Below are 15,715 nucleotides of genomic sequence, written 5' to 3'. Positions count from 1 at the left end.
ATTTTGTCAAGGGCTGTTTGAATTTTCTTTGGCGCTAGTGGAGGGTCCCAGGAAGTGCTCCATAGGTCTATATCGTCGGCGTATTGTGAGGCGTGCGTGAGAGGCGTGGTTGGCTGCAGAAGGTCGTTAACGAAGAGTGTATACAGCAGAAGGCTTAAGACAGACCCCTGCTGTACACCTGCGTTAAACGTGAAGGGTCGTGAGACTGAAGTGTTGATTTTAACTTCGCCGATCTATTGTATAAGAAGTTAGAAATCCATTTTGTGAATGTTGTGGGTATTTTGTGTTTTATTAACTTGTACTTAAGCTCGTTGTGTTAGACAGTGTCAAAAGCTTTCTGTACGTCTAAGAATGTGGCAATAGTGGCCTGTAGTTTATTAAATCCTGTAAACGTGGTTTCAATTAGTCGAACCAGGTGGTCAGCAGTCTATATGTTTTTGCGTCCCGCATTCTGGATGTGTGATAATGTATTGTTGTTTTCTAGCATCCATAATAACCTTGTCGTTATAATTTTCTCTAGAAGTTTGCCAGTGCAGTTAATTAAGCTTATGAGTCTGGAATCACTTGAATTTATTGATTGGGTGCCTTTTTTTTAGCGATAACCGTGATAAGTGTTAACTTCCATGCATTGGGGAGATAACCCGAAAAAAGAGATAGATTGTATAAGTTAGTGAGATGTGTCAGAAGTTTGGAGGATGCATTTTCACTGCCAGGCTTTTATACTAACGAAGAAGGCATCACGAACACACTCGGACTTCCCCGATCATTCGAGAAACTCATCACGCACGCGCCGGCAGCCTCACGTGACTTCCGCTGTCGTAAAAATACTTTATTTGGTAATTTTATCACTTTTTCAAAAGAAAATTATCATTATTTGATCAGGTTTTTTTATTTATAATTAGGAATAAAAAGATGGACTGAAGTTCAGTTTCTAAAGAAAAATTATAGGAATTTTGTTTCTATGAAACAAATGTTGTAGTGTACCTGAGTAAGAGCTGCATCAAACAGCTTACATGCCTGGTCATTGCTGGTTGATAAAACAAGTCCTTCCTCTGCCCATGCCTGAGAAGAAAGAGGTAAAATATTTATATAAATGTTATAAAATGAACATAGTTGAAACTTACAAGAAACCTCTATTAAAAATATGAACAAATGTATTACCTGTTTTGAAATTAAGATAACATATAACTACATTTACATTGAGGCATATGTCAAAAATGCATAAACATCTGATGATATGTCACAGTTGTCTTTAGCAGTTTAGCATCATTCGAACCAGATACAGTATTTACAGTGTCCGTAATGTGAGTTCCCGGTCGCTATATACGATAAAAAAAAACACTAAATAAAAATGTTTAGGACTGGATATGTCCTGCAGATGAAGTTGTGATGTGATAGCTGCATATTATAAACTATTTATGTTTAAATCATTAATGTGTTAGGAAATGTTTGATTTATGTACTAAAAATGAGCTATTATATTAGGTAATAACCTGAATAAATTTCAAACACAATGTTGAAGGATTACCGAGAACAGAAATACATCTTGCGTCATTATTCCCGCTATGTACAAGTAAAGTTTATATAATTTTTGTTATAGTTAGCTCACTCAGCTGAAATATGTTAAGATCCATAATTTATTAAAGAATTATAATAAATATTTAAGTTAGTATAATATACGTTTTGTAACGTAAAGGATAAATATTTGTAAATCAAAGTTTCCCAATCAAAACTTTAATCATTTAAGTTATAGAAAAATACCTAAACCCGAGTTTTGTAGCAACTTAGAATTTATTTTGTTTTACATTACATTGCGTATGGCTCTACCGAGCACTTTCAATAATATGTTTCAGCTTAGCTTTATATTTGTCGTAATTAGATTCTTCTGCATATATTATTATCCTTCTATGTGTATTTCTCTAATTTAAAATTCTTAGAATACTTATGCTTGTAGAAATAACATTAACCTAACTAAAGTTGTATTTGTAAAAATTTGTTTACTGTATAATGCCTCCATGCACTAAATTTGTGATTTGATCAAGATTAGATTATACTCTGATCTCTATACTGAACTGGATTGAGAATTGACCCATACATGTAATGTCATCAGAGGTTATAAAGTGGCCATGTTATTGTGTTCATGGTCATATTATAAATTGCTAAGACGTACTGTAGTTTTTAAAATGAGATTTTAAAACCTGCATCTAATGTATAAATGCCAATTTATGTTGCATTGAATTGAATGAGGCGAAATTTGAGACTGAGCATAATTAACATTTGTTTTCAGCCCGGTCTTTTCTATTAGTTTAATTATGATACTCGATTTCGTGCATTTTCAAATTTCATACAGCTTTTCCAAATTGTTTAAAAAAGATTTTATTGTAAATATTCAAAGGGACAAGTGGTATTTTGAAGAAGATTGTTTTGAGAAAACAGATCAAAATGTCCATCTGACATAATGTTTTGCCTACTATATTTTTCATTTCCTGAGCACCTAAAAAAAAGGTATATTAAGATTATGACTTAGGAGTAGACTCTTCTCACTTCTAATTATTCAAATATTACTTTATGCTGTTGAAATTTGAGTTAAGTGTTCATATCATTAGAAAACTTCTTTTGATGGTCAGCTGTTTAGTTTTTAGTTGTTTTTTTTTTATTGTTGAAGACTTTATTCTAGGTAACGTTTTTATAACAAAATTAAATATGTTAATAGTCCTCCCAATAAACTAATCAACAGAAAAGTCTAAGCATACTTGAAATTAAATGTTCATAATAATATATTCAGTATCTGATCAAGAACATAACATCTCACTCGGCAGTTATGACATCGCTGCTATATCTAGGAAGGTTCATTTCTATATATAAGCTAAAACAACAGTGCTCATTGGTATATAGACAGACAGTAATTTTCATCTTGAGTGACACTATAACATTTCTGTAGAGGGTAGTATATTTAATAACAAACATGATAATAATTACAATATTCAAGCAATAAAGCAGGTTGTACATGTAATGAAGTTCTTATTTTTTTAAAAAGGGGAAAATGTAAACGGTTTAACTAAAGTTTTGATTTAATTATATATATTGTGATTTATATCGTGTCAAAAAGAGGACACCAGTACCAAAATACACCAATTCAAGCACATCTGACAATGTTGCTCCAGATCCAGTTATCTAGTATAACATCCAGACAAAGCAATGCTAAAGATCATGTCCTTCTAGATCATAGCTACCATGTGTGTGATACTCCTGCAACCAACAAAAATAAAAATAGAAAACAGTTGGTCATTTGAACACAACTAGAAATAAATAAAATTATTTTGTTAGAAAAGGACAAGCATTTAAAACGAAGTGTTATTTCATTAATATTGGTTGTACAAGCTCTAAAAAAAATATCCCCTTTGTTTTTGTTATGCTTAACAACACTTTTTCTGATATTCCTTTAGAAATCTTTAAATGGGCATTGCTTATTAATTAAAAGAAAAACTAAACTGACTCACGAAGCATATCCTATAGTTTTTGCGGAATTTGGCTTTGGCACTGCAGTTTTACCCCACCAAAGCCTACAGTTCTGTGTGACATACATTCATTCTTTAGCTACTACATTTATCTGTTATTTTCGAGTTATATCAGAGAATTAATGGGGAACCAGGTTCTACAGAAGAGGATTTAACTCATTACAACAAGTGGCAAAAAGGGGAAAAAAGAACCAGTAAAGATATTTGTACTTTAATGCTAGATAAAATGGTCATAAGAAATATTTATAGTGGGATTAAAAAAAATCCTTAGCTATGTTGATGTTGGTGCAGATACAGAAGACGATACAATTCGTCTTACCTATGGTATTACTATTTATGGTTATCTATCTAAACAGCAAATGGAAGAAGTCTGTTGGTTTCTTTCTTCATTAATGACATGACAGGACAAGAACGAGCATACTTAGTGAAAATATGCCTACAAAAACTGTCAGATGTTAGATTACAACTGTGGCACTTGTTTGTAATAGTTCCAATATGTCGCTAGAAAACTTACAGCCATAGTTTTTCACCCTAGCAATGAAAACATAAACAGTTGTGTCTTAAAATTTTATATGTCCACATGCTAAAGCTCGTTTGAAACACTTGTACATGATCAAACTTTAAAAATTGGAGATGAAGAATATAATAACTGGCAGTTCATTAGTGATTTGCACAAATGGCACAAACAAGAAGGCTTGTACCTAGGGAATAAATTAAGATCTACGTACATTCAATGGCAGAAGCACAAAATACAAGTTAATCTTATAACACAAACTTCAAATTCAAGTGTGGCATGTATCACAGAGCTTCGCAACAAAGACTTGAACTTATTCACAAAACTGAACTAACAGGTTGACTAATAAAGTCGCTAAATCAATAATAAATCAATCATCTAATTCAGTGTAACTCGCGTATCTATACTGCTGAAATTATTTCATGAAATTTCAGAAGGCTTTAGTCAGTGAACCTCGTCCATCACGTGATGTGAAAACTCCTGCTGGCAAAAAACACAACGTGTCTAAATTCAAATATATTGTCGATAATACACATGATTGAATACGCTATGGTAAAACGATTCTGAAGATGCAAATCAGAAAGCCAAGTTAAAACTACGGCCAATATAGAATCACGGTGGTACGGATGTATCAGAACCTCGGTTTTATGTTGTTTGGCGTTACTGCTTTCTGGAAGGATGTGTAACAACCTTTCTATCGTAAAATATTTATATACTCAAACCTTAATGATGTGTTCAGATCATGGGTTAGAATTTTCAAGACAATGATATCCATTGTACTTAATGGTATTAGAAAATAATAGAGTACAGATCAAACAGTAGCCCCAGGATCATCCAGGAAAAGAAATGCAAAAAGTCGAAACCCAGCTGTGGTAAGCAAAGTGTGGTGTATTGTAACACATGAGGTTAATAGTAAAAGCCAATCACATGCCCTAGGCAATAATATGCAACATAACGAAGAAGGATCTCCATCTATAAAATTCACACAAGATGTTTCCATGACATATCCATTTAACCATCACATGCCTCATGTAGTTGGAGAATGAAACGGGTACTCATGTTATTCCATGCAAAAATATACTATAGAATTCACCAGATTTTATGGATTTCTGTGGAATCGGGCTGTTAAAATGGGCGCTGAGAAATTGTCGTTCACATAAATTAGATGCTTTGTGGAAAGTTTGCGAGGCTTAAGAATATTACATACATAAACAGAACAATTGAAATAGCAACTCTAAATTTACCTCATTTCAAACAGGCTAATTCTAAATAATAGATGTTGATTTAATATTTCAGATCCAATATGTTTGGAGGGTTAAGTGTGAAGCTGAGCATGTTGATGTAGCTTCTATTGGTTTCACGTTTCTGCTTTTCAAAACGTGTACAAGAAAGTTAAAACTTGTAGGACATTAATTATATGAGTTGCTTGTATCAAATAATATACAATTCGAGGTGCTGGTGAGTTACTTACTTTACGAATACCGTGATAATGGAAGAAACTGATTTTTCCAAAACGTACTTTTCACAAAGCATTAATTTGCAGTTAAAATCTTAATGAACTTCTAAAATAAATAAACACTAAATATCTATAATCCTTCACATATCACAGTAAAATTCATTACTCTTGTATAAAGAGAGAGAGAAATACCGGCAATGTCTATTGGTAACTACTTATTAAGGTCCATTGCTTGAACTGTTTTGTGCTCGACACTGTAATAGTTTTATAGACAAACAATCAACAGTGTGAAAACAAGCCAATTGAACCAAGATATGTCGGTGTTTCAAATCTTAGGGTGATTTTGTCAAATAATCATGAAAATAGTTATAAAAAGAGATTAATTAATTTAGTTGAGAGGATAAATTCATCGGATTATGTTATTCTTTTTCAACAAACTATAAGTAAGCCAGCTTTACAAATACAGGCAAGTATAGTAACGTTTAACGTAAAATGCACAATACGGTACGTTAACTAAATTAACCACACTTTTCGAAAATAATATTAGCAAGTACTAAGAAACTAGTTTCGATAGTTTCATGTTATATACTCTCCGAAAATCTGCACGTTAAACGTGAGTTGCGCCCCCCAGTGGCACAGTGGTATGTCTGCGGACTTACAACGCTAGAAACCGGGTTTCGATACCCGTGGTGGGCTTTGTGCATAATTAAAAACAAACAAACAAACGTGAGTTGCAAACAACTATAGCCCGAAGAAAACAACTATTTACAATAACCAAACTTGTAACATTCAACAAATGTGAGCATAAATAGATAAGACTAAACAACAAGTTTGATAAGTTAATCAAAACTATAAAAATTCTCAACCTGAAGAAAGTATTTTGAATTTTACTTCTTACAAACTTAAATGTTTAGAAATAATAACTATAGGCTATGGTCTCTCATTTTATTCTAAAAATACAGATCTCAACATAAACTCACGGTGTTAAATCAACCAAAGAAGATAAGAGGTTTTTAACTTCAAAACAGGATTTATAGCTGACGAATTATTTAATAACAATAACATGTTATAGATATTTCTCATTGCTTCATTGAAACTCTAAGAAATCAACAAGAGTGTCGTAATTACTAAATCGACCAAAACAAGTCAAACTGTCACATTGGATAAAATAACGTACGATAAAAACTGTATGATCTTCTAGAACACAAGACTATCTATGAAAAACTAAAAACCCACTCCTTTGAAAGTTACTGGCTTTGCAAGTCTCATCATTCTATTAGTGCAGATTATCTGAACCTTTTAAAGTATTTCACATGTATCAACTCTTCACTAGCACAAATGTACAGTCATCCCAAGACACATAACGATAATTGTCCTCCTAGATCTATCATTTTCAAATTTACGAACTATAACACCTCTAAAGGAATTTCAGTTGTTTTCTACTACATGTATCCTCAAAGACAAAATTATTCTGATAAGGCTGTATAGAGCTGAACAGAACACATTTAAATGTCGAAAATTGTTTATTAGTCTTTCTAATACATTGTTCCAAAAGTGTGGTATATTTTTGATGTTAATGTAACAGTGTTCTTACCTTTGCATCCCTAAAGTTTGAACGAATCATTCCTCAAAGCTTCCTTTTCTATAGAAGAAAGAAAAAGTTAATTCAAATGTTCAGCATTTTGTACATATTTTTTCCTTACTGCGTCTTTCTTAAATGTTTATCCACTGTGCTAAATAATGATTCTCAAATTTTGTGTTAATGTATTATACAGATCTGTACAGTCTTTCATTGATGACTATGTTGTCATCAAGGTAACTTAAAACGATAACTAAATGATTAAACTCTAGTAACATAAAAAGCACCATTATTTTTAAGGAGGTGTACAAAAGTAGTTGAAACAAAAAGTATAAGTATACAATTTTAGTCATGTTGATAAAGCTATATAATTTCCCATGTCAATAGATTTCATTTTTGTGTTTGATTATAAGAGACGTTAGTCTGGAGAAAGTTTGAAGTTTTTCTTTTTAGACATTTTTATTATTTCTTGTTGAACTATACAGAGCTATATCGTGAATTCATACTTGAACACATAATCTAACATACCTTGTTGAGCAGTCAACCACAATATATATGATGGTACATATCGTGTTAATAAAGTTTTTTTATTCTTAACTGGTCACATATATATGTGGATCAGAATATGTCACCGTGGGCACAGTCGCAACCGTTACATAAAATAATATTAGTTTTCTATGAGATAAAATATTGCCCTTATTGGTTAGTTTTGCAAATATAAATAAAAATGGTTTGTATTTACTTCATCCGAAAAAACTCATGACTCAAAAAGATATGTATATATATATATTTCAAACAGGTATTCCATAATAGTTTGTACAAATTTCAATCTCCAGAGGAGTGAAATCGAAGACATATTACGAAGTACTAAATTAATTATGCCTTAAGACAACTATACGGATAGCTTTAAACAACTACGTGACTTACTTTAGTAAATTCTGAACTAATACTTTTAAATCTATAATCGTTGTAATAAATAAATCACATTGGAAATATTGCAAATGGATCACATGTATGAGGATTGCACTTTTTAGCTATTCAACAATGACGAAAATCACTTATCTAAAAATAAACACATTTGTATGAAAATAACATATCTGGCCTTATATTGTGCCAAACTTCGCAAGTCTTGCTTCAGCTAAGCTGTGCCTTAAGTATTATTAAATGGCAAAGTTGAAAGAAAAAAATGAAATGTCTTATTTTGTAATAGTATCAAAGATTGATGCATGTATGTAATTTCATAGTCAGTGGTAGTATTCACACATAAACTTAAAATAATTGATATAACTTTTATACAAAGATCAGAAATTAATTGAAAAAATAATCCAAGGATAAATCTACAAACTTCGTGAACAGTTACTTATTACTGAAATCACGTTTTCTTACCTCTCAAGCGTATGGATTTAATTATTCTAGGTTCAAGATGGATGATCCACAAACCTGGTGCTTTACCCAACTGGAAACAGCAGCCTCGGTAATATTCTTTATAAATACAACATACAACTCCTAACATCTGGTGTTTACGTGAAATCACAAATGTATTGGGTATACAGACACTATTACATTAAGGACTGGAAGTAATTTACGGGGAATTGAAGACGCTGTTCAAGGACAAAGCTTGAGATTCTGAGGAGAAGTCCAATTACTTTTTATCGTGATTAATTACACAGACGTCCAGTAAGCTGTAGCTCTACACATGAGGGTTGTCTGAACTGAAAGAGAAGCAGTTAAAGGGTTAAATAAGAGACTCGTCTGATAACACAATGTTGTGTATTTTATCGAGATTCAGTTATTAATGTATGAATTATTTGACATTGAATCTTAACTTTGATAAGGAAGGAAGGAGAGTGATGGGTAAAATGGAAAGTTAACGTTACACTTGGTGTATACAGTTTCAAAAAAGAATGCCCCCCCCCAGTAGCACAGCGGCATGTCTGCGGACTTACAACGCTAGAAACCGGGTTTCGATACCCGTGGTTGGCAGAGCACAGATAGCCAATTGTGTAACTTTGTGCTTAACTTTCAACAAACAAACATCAAAATATAATTTAAAATACTTTTTTGTTTGTTATTTAGAACAAAGCGGCATTAGAGATGTGCCCACCGCAAGTGTCGAAACTCGTTATTTTAAGTTCATAAACCCACAGACTTATCACTGAGCCAGCAGGAGGTTTCGAAAATAATATACATATAAAAATTGTAAAGAAACAAATAGTTTTCAGTACTTTGTCACTAAAGCTATAATGCACAACGGTAAGCACTCATTTGATAAAACTGTGTAAAAAAAGTGAGATATCATTATATGGATATCATTGTTTCATAGATTTAGTATTCATAAATTACGAGTTCCTTTTTATCACTATGTAAACTAACTCGTACTAGAGTGAGACTGAAAATAGGCCGATATAAAAGAATAATTACTTTGTTATGAGACTCAGAAGTTAATCAGTTTGTTTTTTTTCTGTTAAATTTATAAATTTTTAATTTATTTATTTTGTTTAGTATTTTTACGATACATTCTTATGTACATAAATCACTTTAAATTGCAGTAGGAAAAGGAAAGCAACGACATATCGAGTGCTTTTTGATTGAGTTTTATATTGGAACAGGATCTTTCCAGCTTATCAAGAAAGTGTTTTACATGATGATATTCCCTAAGAAGAATAAACAGTATCCATATTTGTTTATAAACTATGTATTAAAGTTCAATTGATCATTATTACTATAAAATGGTTTCATGTTCGTCGCAAAATAGTTTTTGTTTTGTTTTTCATTTCATATGTTTGATTATATAATAATTCGTTAAACATGTAGAAAAATCAAACTTTTATAAAACGTATTTTGCAAATTATTGTGAATTTTTATTCAGAGTAATGATATTGATTGTATAATAATAGTATTATTTGCAGGTTCGCTAGTAAACTTACAGATAAGGATAGTAAATGAATTTAACTAAAGGAGAAGCTATTGCTGAATTAAAACTGAAATTTTGAGTTGACTGACTTGAAGAGATGGGACTAGTTAAAATCTCGAAAAAAAGTAAAAATAAGTCTTTATTCAAACAAACAAAAACTCACCCTGCACCCATGACAATACTGCTCCACCTTCAATATCGTGGGTATCAGTATCCAGCAGGAATGGATAATTTTCTATTGGAAATGCTATCACTAGTGAAGAACATTTAAGTTCTGAAATGCAGTCCATAATCTTCATTAATTTAAAATAGACAACAGCTATGCAATGATCTTGCAAAATTGGCCACAAATCATTAGTAATACGAAGCAAAACCTAGGAATTTACGTTTATTTTATTTTTCAGGGTTGAAGCTAATCCTTGAATGTTTCAACCTTCACTGGGCTGATCGAAAAACTGCAAGTCACACAATGTGAACAAGAAAGTTCACTTGGCTTTAATGCCAAGCCTCTCTTTCTTATCTGCTGAAAAACCATTTCAATGTTTTCAGCAGTAGACTGAAACAAACAAGCAAACACCCTGTCAGTATAAGTTCCATCAGCCACTCGAAAGTAGCAGATGCCTTACACAGTCTGAATGGTATGATGGAAAATTTACACAGACCATTTCATACTGAAAGCAGCTTAATCATCCAGCTTACCTTGCTAGGATCCAGAAGACAGGCCTAAAATGCTGAACAAACAAATATTATAATATGTATCCGTGGTGTTAGAAAAACACGTAGGTTCAAGAAGTCTTGATAAAAATGAATAAAAATCCTATAACCCAAGCGCTTTCGAAAGGTGTAATTAGTTTGCACCTGAAGAAGATAAGTCCACCTTTCAAAAGCGCTCAGGTTATAGAGTTTTTATACATTTCTTCCAATGTACCCGGATATTCGTATGTCCATAGAAGTGGAACAGCATCACTGTGGATCACCATGTTCACACATCCAAAATAAAAACAGAATTTTAGTTCGCTTTCATTCTTTCTGAAAATTACCACTGGAAATAACAAACACGTTTCAAAGACTGTGTAATTCCAAATCGAAACAGGGCTCTATTAGTTTTCTGAAGCCACAATGGTTGCAGCTTTAGCATACTTTGATCCTGCAACACCTTCTTCGTAGTTGTGTAGAAAAAGCAGTTTCGCTCAATTTTCTGCATTAGATGATAATGCATTTCACTTTGTAGTAATCTACGTGTCTACAACGAAAGCATATTCATCTGTTTTCTCTTCTAGATTGATGTCTAAGTAAAATTAGAAGCAATGACAACCATTATGGGAGACTCTAGGAGCTATTAATAAGACTTTCTAAAGAGAAAATAAAGAATAAGGCATAATAATATATCACCCACATTATATCTGACACAACCAGTGCTAATAAGACCTTTTTTGCTCAATACCATCGCTATTTAAGCTGGTTGAAATATAATAGACACATTAGTTGTCAAGATGCTATTTACAATAGTAAACTGCTTAACAAATACTTATGGTGTGAATTGTTACCCTGTATTATTTGATCAAGGTTCTGAGGCATGTCTTTGGCTGAGTAGTACTTGGCGTTCCATCTCAGAGTATTGTCTGATTGAGGTGAAGCCACTTCAACACATGCTGTCAGGTTGTTCCTCTCTTGTGACCTGCTCAAACTTACAACTTTGAACCTAGTCATGACAAATACTATCTACATGTCTCTAGTATCCAGATAACGTTACATCATTTTACTTGGTAGTCCCTCAACAAACTTATTCATGACGATATCCTTACAAATTGCTGATGTCTTAGTAAGTATGCCTTTCCACATAGGAAACGCATATCATTCGCATCAGTGGCCAACTTCTCTGAGAAACGTCTTTAATGAAAATTGAAACCCTTGAACTTGGCACAATAGATAGCTGTATTCCACCAGATCAGAATGTTGGCAGAAATCAGTTACAACTGTATCGTATTCACGGTCGTGTTCTTCCTCCTCCATGTATTCGATTGAGTCAAGTGCTGGTCTATCCAAACTTAACATTTAGCATTCCATGTCTTGTCCTTAAATCCACCTGTTACAAACAATATCCCGTCAGAAATAGTTAAGGAAACAGTCAAGTCTTTCTTTGTGCCACCTTAAACACTGGAAGAGAAATCTGTTTGACCTCACTCACTGTGAAACTCAAACATGTGTAGGGGAATCTCAGCCAATACCAGGCTGAGACAAACTTGGTATCAAAAGCAATGGGGATGATTGAAACCCGGGAAGCCCAACATTTAGAATAATGCTTAGTCTCCGTTTCTGGGTGACAAGCTACCTTGAAAATCATCTTCCAGCCACTTGATTCCTGTTTGCCACATGAGAAACCATTTATATTATTCAAAGCTCACTCTTTCTTCTGGAGGCAAAACAGCTTCAACTGGTGGACTATCCTGATTGTCCTGACTGCCTTACATTGACCTATCCACTTAGTCCCAAGCCCATCAACTCAAACGTCACCACAAAGACTCTTGTATCCCTATAGTATATGAGCCAGGGGTAATGTTCAAGAGTACAACCTGATCAGCTACTCTGTACGTTTCATGCTCCAGTTCTCCTTTCTGAGTTGGTAGTCAGATCTAGATTGTAGCAAACTACTCTCTTTGTTCATAAGTTCTTTGTGTGGAAAATGATATTTTCAAATGTCTCTGATGAACAATTCTTATGCTACAAAAAAGTACAATAGAGCATAAGTACACTCATAAAAACAAATCCGGTGATCACGAACCAAAGTCCAACATTCTAACTTATTTTGTGGTATTCTCAGTTTCAAGGATAACTTTACAGATAAGGATAGTAACCACAGAGAACGGGAGGAATTGCAAAAAATGTATCATGGAATTCAGTCTAAGGCTTTGGTTTAACTGAGTTGAAAAGAAAAGACTTAATGCAATGGTAAGCAAAGTAAAATCAATTGTTTTTCAAAGCAACAAGTCCAAATAGACGAGCGCATGTAGCATCAGATAATGCTACTCTCTTGGACCTGATGAGAGCTATAGTCAGAAAATATCTAGCTGTATAAGATCTGTTCTGTTCTGAAAAAGATTGAAAACGCACAGTGTAATATACAAACAATAATATCACCCCTCTCACGTCACTGATCATTCCCTTTTGAAGTACTACAATAAAATACTATGTACCAGTCGTATGAGATGTAAATTTTACTATGCTCCATTATTTTATTTTTGTAAGATCTGAAAGTTTAGTCACTTAATCTGTATTTGTCAGGAGCTATTTATAATAATTTGATGTTATGTTTTGTCATTATATATGTTTCGGTAAGGTTTTGTTGTGATAAGTGAAATGCTGAATTACACATCACTCTCCAGGTGTCTGAGAAAATTGTTTGCTGCTCTAATAAATCGTTCATGATGTCTCATTATAAAAAGTACATACGTAGATGTTTAATATTGCATGCATTTCCCAGTTTAAGGGTATTTGTGTTCCATCTTAATAATGATCATATATGTTACAAAATATGCAACATTTTGGCCAAGACTGTACAAAAAACACAGAAGTTGTCAGAACACACTAATAATTCTTGAAAATTCTTAACGGTTTATTTGTTTTGAATTTCTCGCAAAGCTTTACAAGGGCTATCTGCGCTAGCCGTCCCTAATTTAGCAGTGTAAAACTAGAGGGAAGGCAGCTTGTCATCACCACCCACCGCCAACTCTTGGGCTACTCTTTTACCAACGAATAGTGGGATTGACCGTCACATTATAACGCCCCCACGGCTGAAAGGGCGAGCATGTTTGGTGGGATGCGGATTTGAACCCGCGACCCTCAGGGCCAGGTGGATAAGGCGCTCGACTCACAATATGCCGGGCACTCTATGGTAATGAGAAATGACAGAAAATCTATCAAAACGAAAGAACTAAAATTATCGACTTCCACCTGTCAATGAGGTAAACAGGATTTGACTAGTCTAAACAAGCAAACAAAACAAAAATGAAGCCATATAGTGTTACTGGTTTTGAGGGTTTTATAAAATGTATTCTATAGAGAGTTGACTGCAACATGTAGCACTAATATTCTATTGTTTTTAAGTTTATAACTATACCACAAAGAATCTTGTTCAGAAATTCTTTCGTACGATCAACTACCGTAACCATTTTCGTACAGTTAAATATTATGCAGTTCATTCTAATGTTGGTTATAATTCCCATTCATCATAATCACGTTTATTTCAGGACATTTACCATAAGAACACTAAATACATAAGTTATATGTAAATACTGATTTTTACTGGTAATTTTTTTAGTGCTCGAGTTGTCTGAAAAGTGCACATATCACTTTTGTTATGAACTATGATGAACTGTTTTATCATACTTGTAGAGATAAGAGGAGGTCGCGACGACCAAAGCCCGGACTCGGGGTTCGTCTGACAAATCCGGCTGAGTAACACTGCTCTAGACAATGTTATCTTTCTGAATGGCCTTATCTGTTTATTATAAATATATAACAAGATGTTTACGAAAAAATCAACAGCACATTACATAATTTGTATGCCACATCAAAACCATTTACCGTTTATTTTTTAATTTTGATTCCTTAATAAAATTATTAGACAACACCCGCAAGATGCGACATGAATTTAATATCGTCTAGAGTTAAAGGTCATTTTTACGTGCGTGATGATAGCGGCGTCATTAGTCAGAATATAATGCGATAACTGACCCTTATTACTTATAAAAAAATACTGATTTTTAAATAAAATATACAAGCAATAGCAGAAATAAGTTTTTTTTATCAAAGGGAGAATTAATATATGATTTAATTGAAAACTGAGCGTTATATGATGTAAATAGAACAATTAAAGTATAAATATCAAATACAGTTTTAAGATACACTTTAGAAAATATGTATATATAACAAGTTGGAATGTAATACATAAAACTAAAATTTTAACCTTACCAAGTCGTGTAGAAAACTATTATTGGAGAACAGACAAAACCCAACGTTGTCTCATGTACGTTATTAAAGGAAACACATGGGCATCATCTACAAGTGTAAAATCAATTACCACAGCACACTACACTTCTACATGTTGCTATGACAACAATAAGTAAATGTCACACATTTAATAGAAACAGTACAGTGATGCATGAGCAAGCTTACTGTAGTTCTTCCTAGACGCCTTGGATATTTTTTTATTTCACTATATTTGTTTTGTTGCTATAAACGGAAATTGGAATAAATCTACAAGTTTCAGCTACACAGATGTATCAGAGGATTACAACTATTACGCATTATGACAGCACAATAAGACGCACAATTTCTAATAGAAGGTCATAGGAAATTGTATAATATGACAAAGCGGAGGTATCCATTAGAGGAACAACCAGTCTCATTCACCAACTACAAAATTATTAGGGAATACTACCTGATTGTTCGATGGAAACCTCCAAGAACTAGCATGAAGGAGTAACTGGTCCGAACAAAAACAATGAAACTAAACAGAATACGAAAACTGACATGTAAAAATGTATTGCGAAATTCCACGTAGAAATATGCAAGATATTCTACAAGTTTCCTGAATCTAGAACTATTTGATGTATGGTGTTAAACTGTTAAACTAAATCATTACCGAAGTGTATCGCGTAATTCGTAGTGAAGCTTTAAAAAACAAAAATGGTTGATATGATTTTGTTTGGAGCAAAGTTACCGAGGAAATTGTG

The 15,715-nt window shown here is 33.1% G+C and overlaps 1 long non-coding RNA gene across 1 annotated transcript; it reads right to left on the bottom strand.

The window, feature by feature from the left end:
• Window positions 1-984: 984 nt before the first annotated feature.
• LOC111086532 lies at window positions 985-8,585 on the bottom strand. Its single transcript, XR_002611280.1, has 3 exons — window positions 8,453-8,585; window positions 7,082-7,129; window positions 985-1,062 (listed from the first exon to the last, which is right to left on the bottom strand). It is a non-coding gene; the product is annotated as an uncharacterized LOC111086532 (long non-coding RNA).
• Window positions 8,586-15,715: the final 7,130 nt, after the last annotated feature.

This window comes from Limulus polyphemus, unplaced genomic scaffold (genome assembly GCF_000517525.1).
Source record: "Limulus polyphemus unplaced genomic scaffold, Limulus_polyphemus-2.1.2 Scaffold44, whole genome shotgun sequence".
Classification (NCBI taxonomy): Eukaryota; Metazoa; Arthropoda; class Merostomata; order Xiphosura; family Limulidae; genus Limulus; species Limulus polyphemus.
The sequence above is the reverse complement of the archived record's forward strand: the minus strand, read 5'-3'. Positions and strand labels throughout refer to the sequence as shown.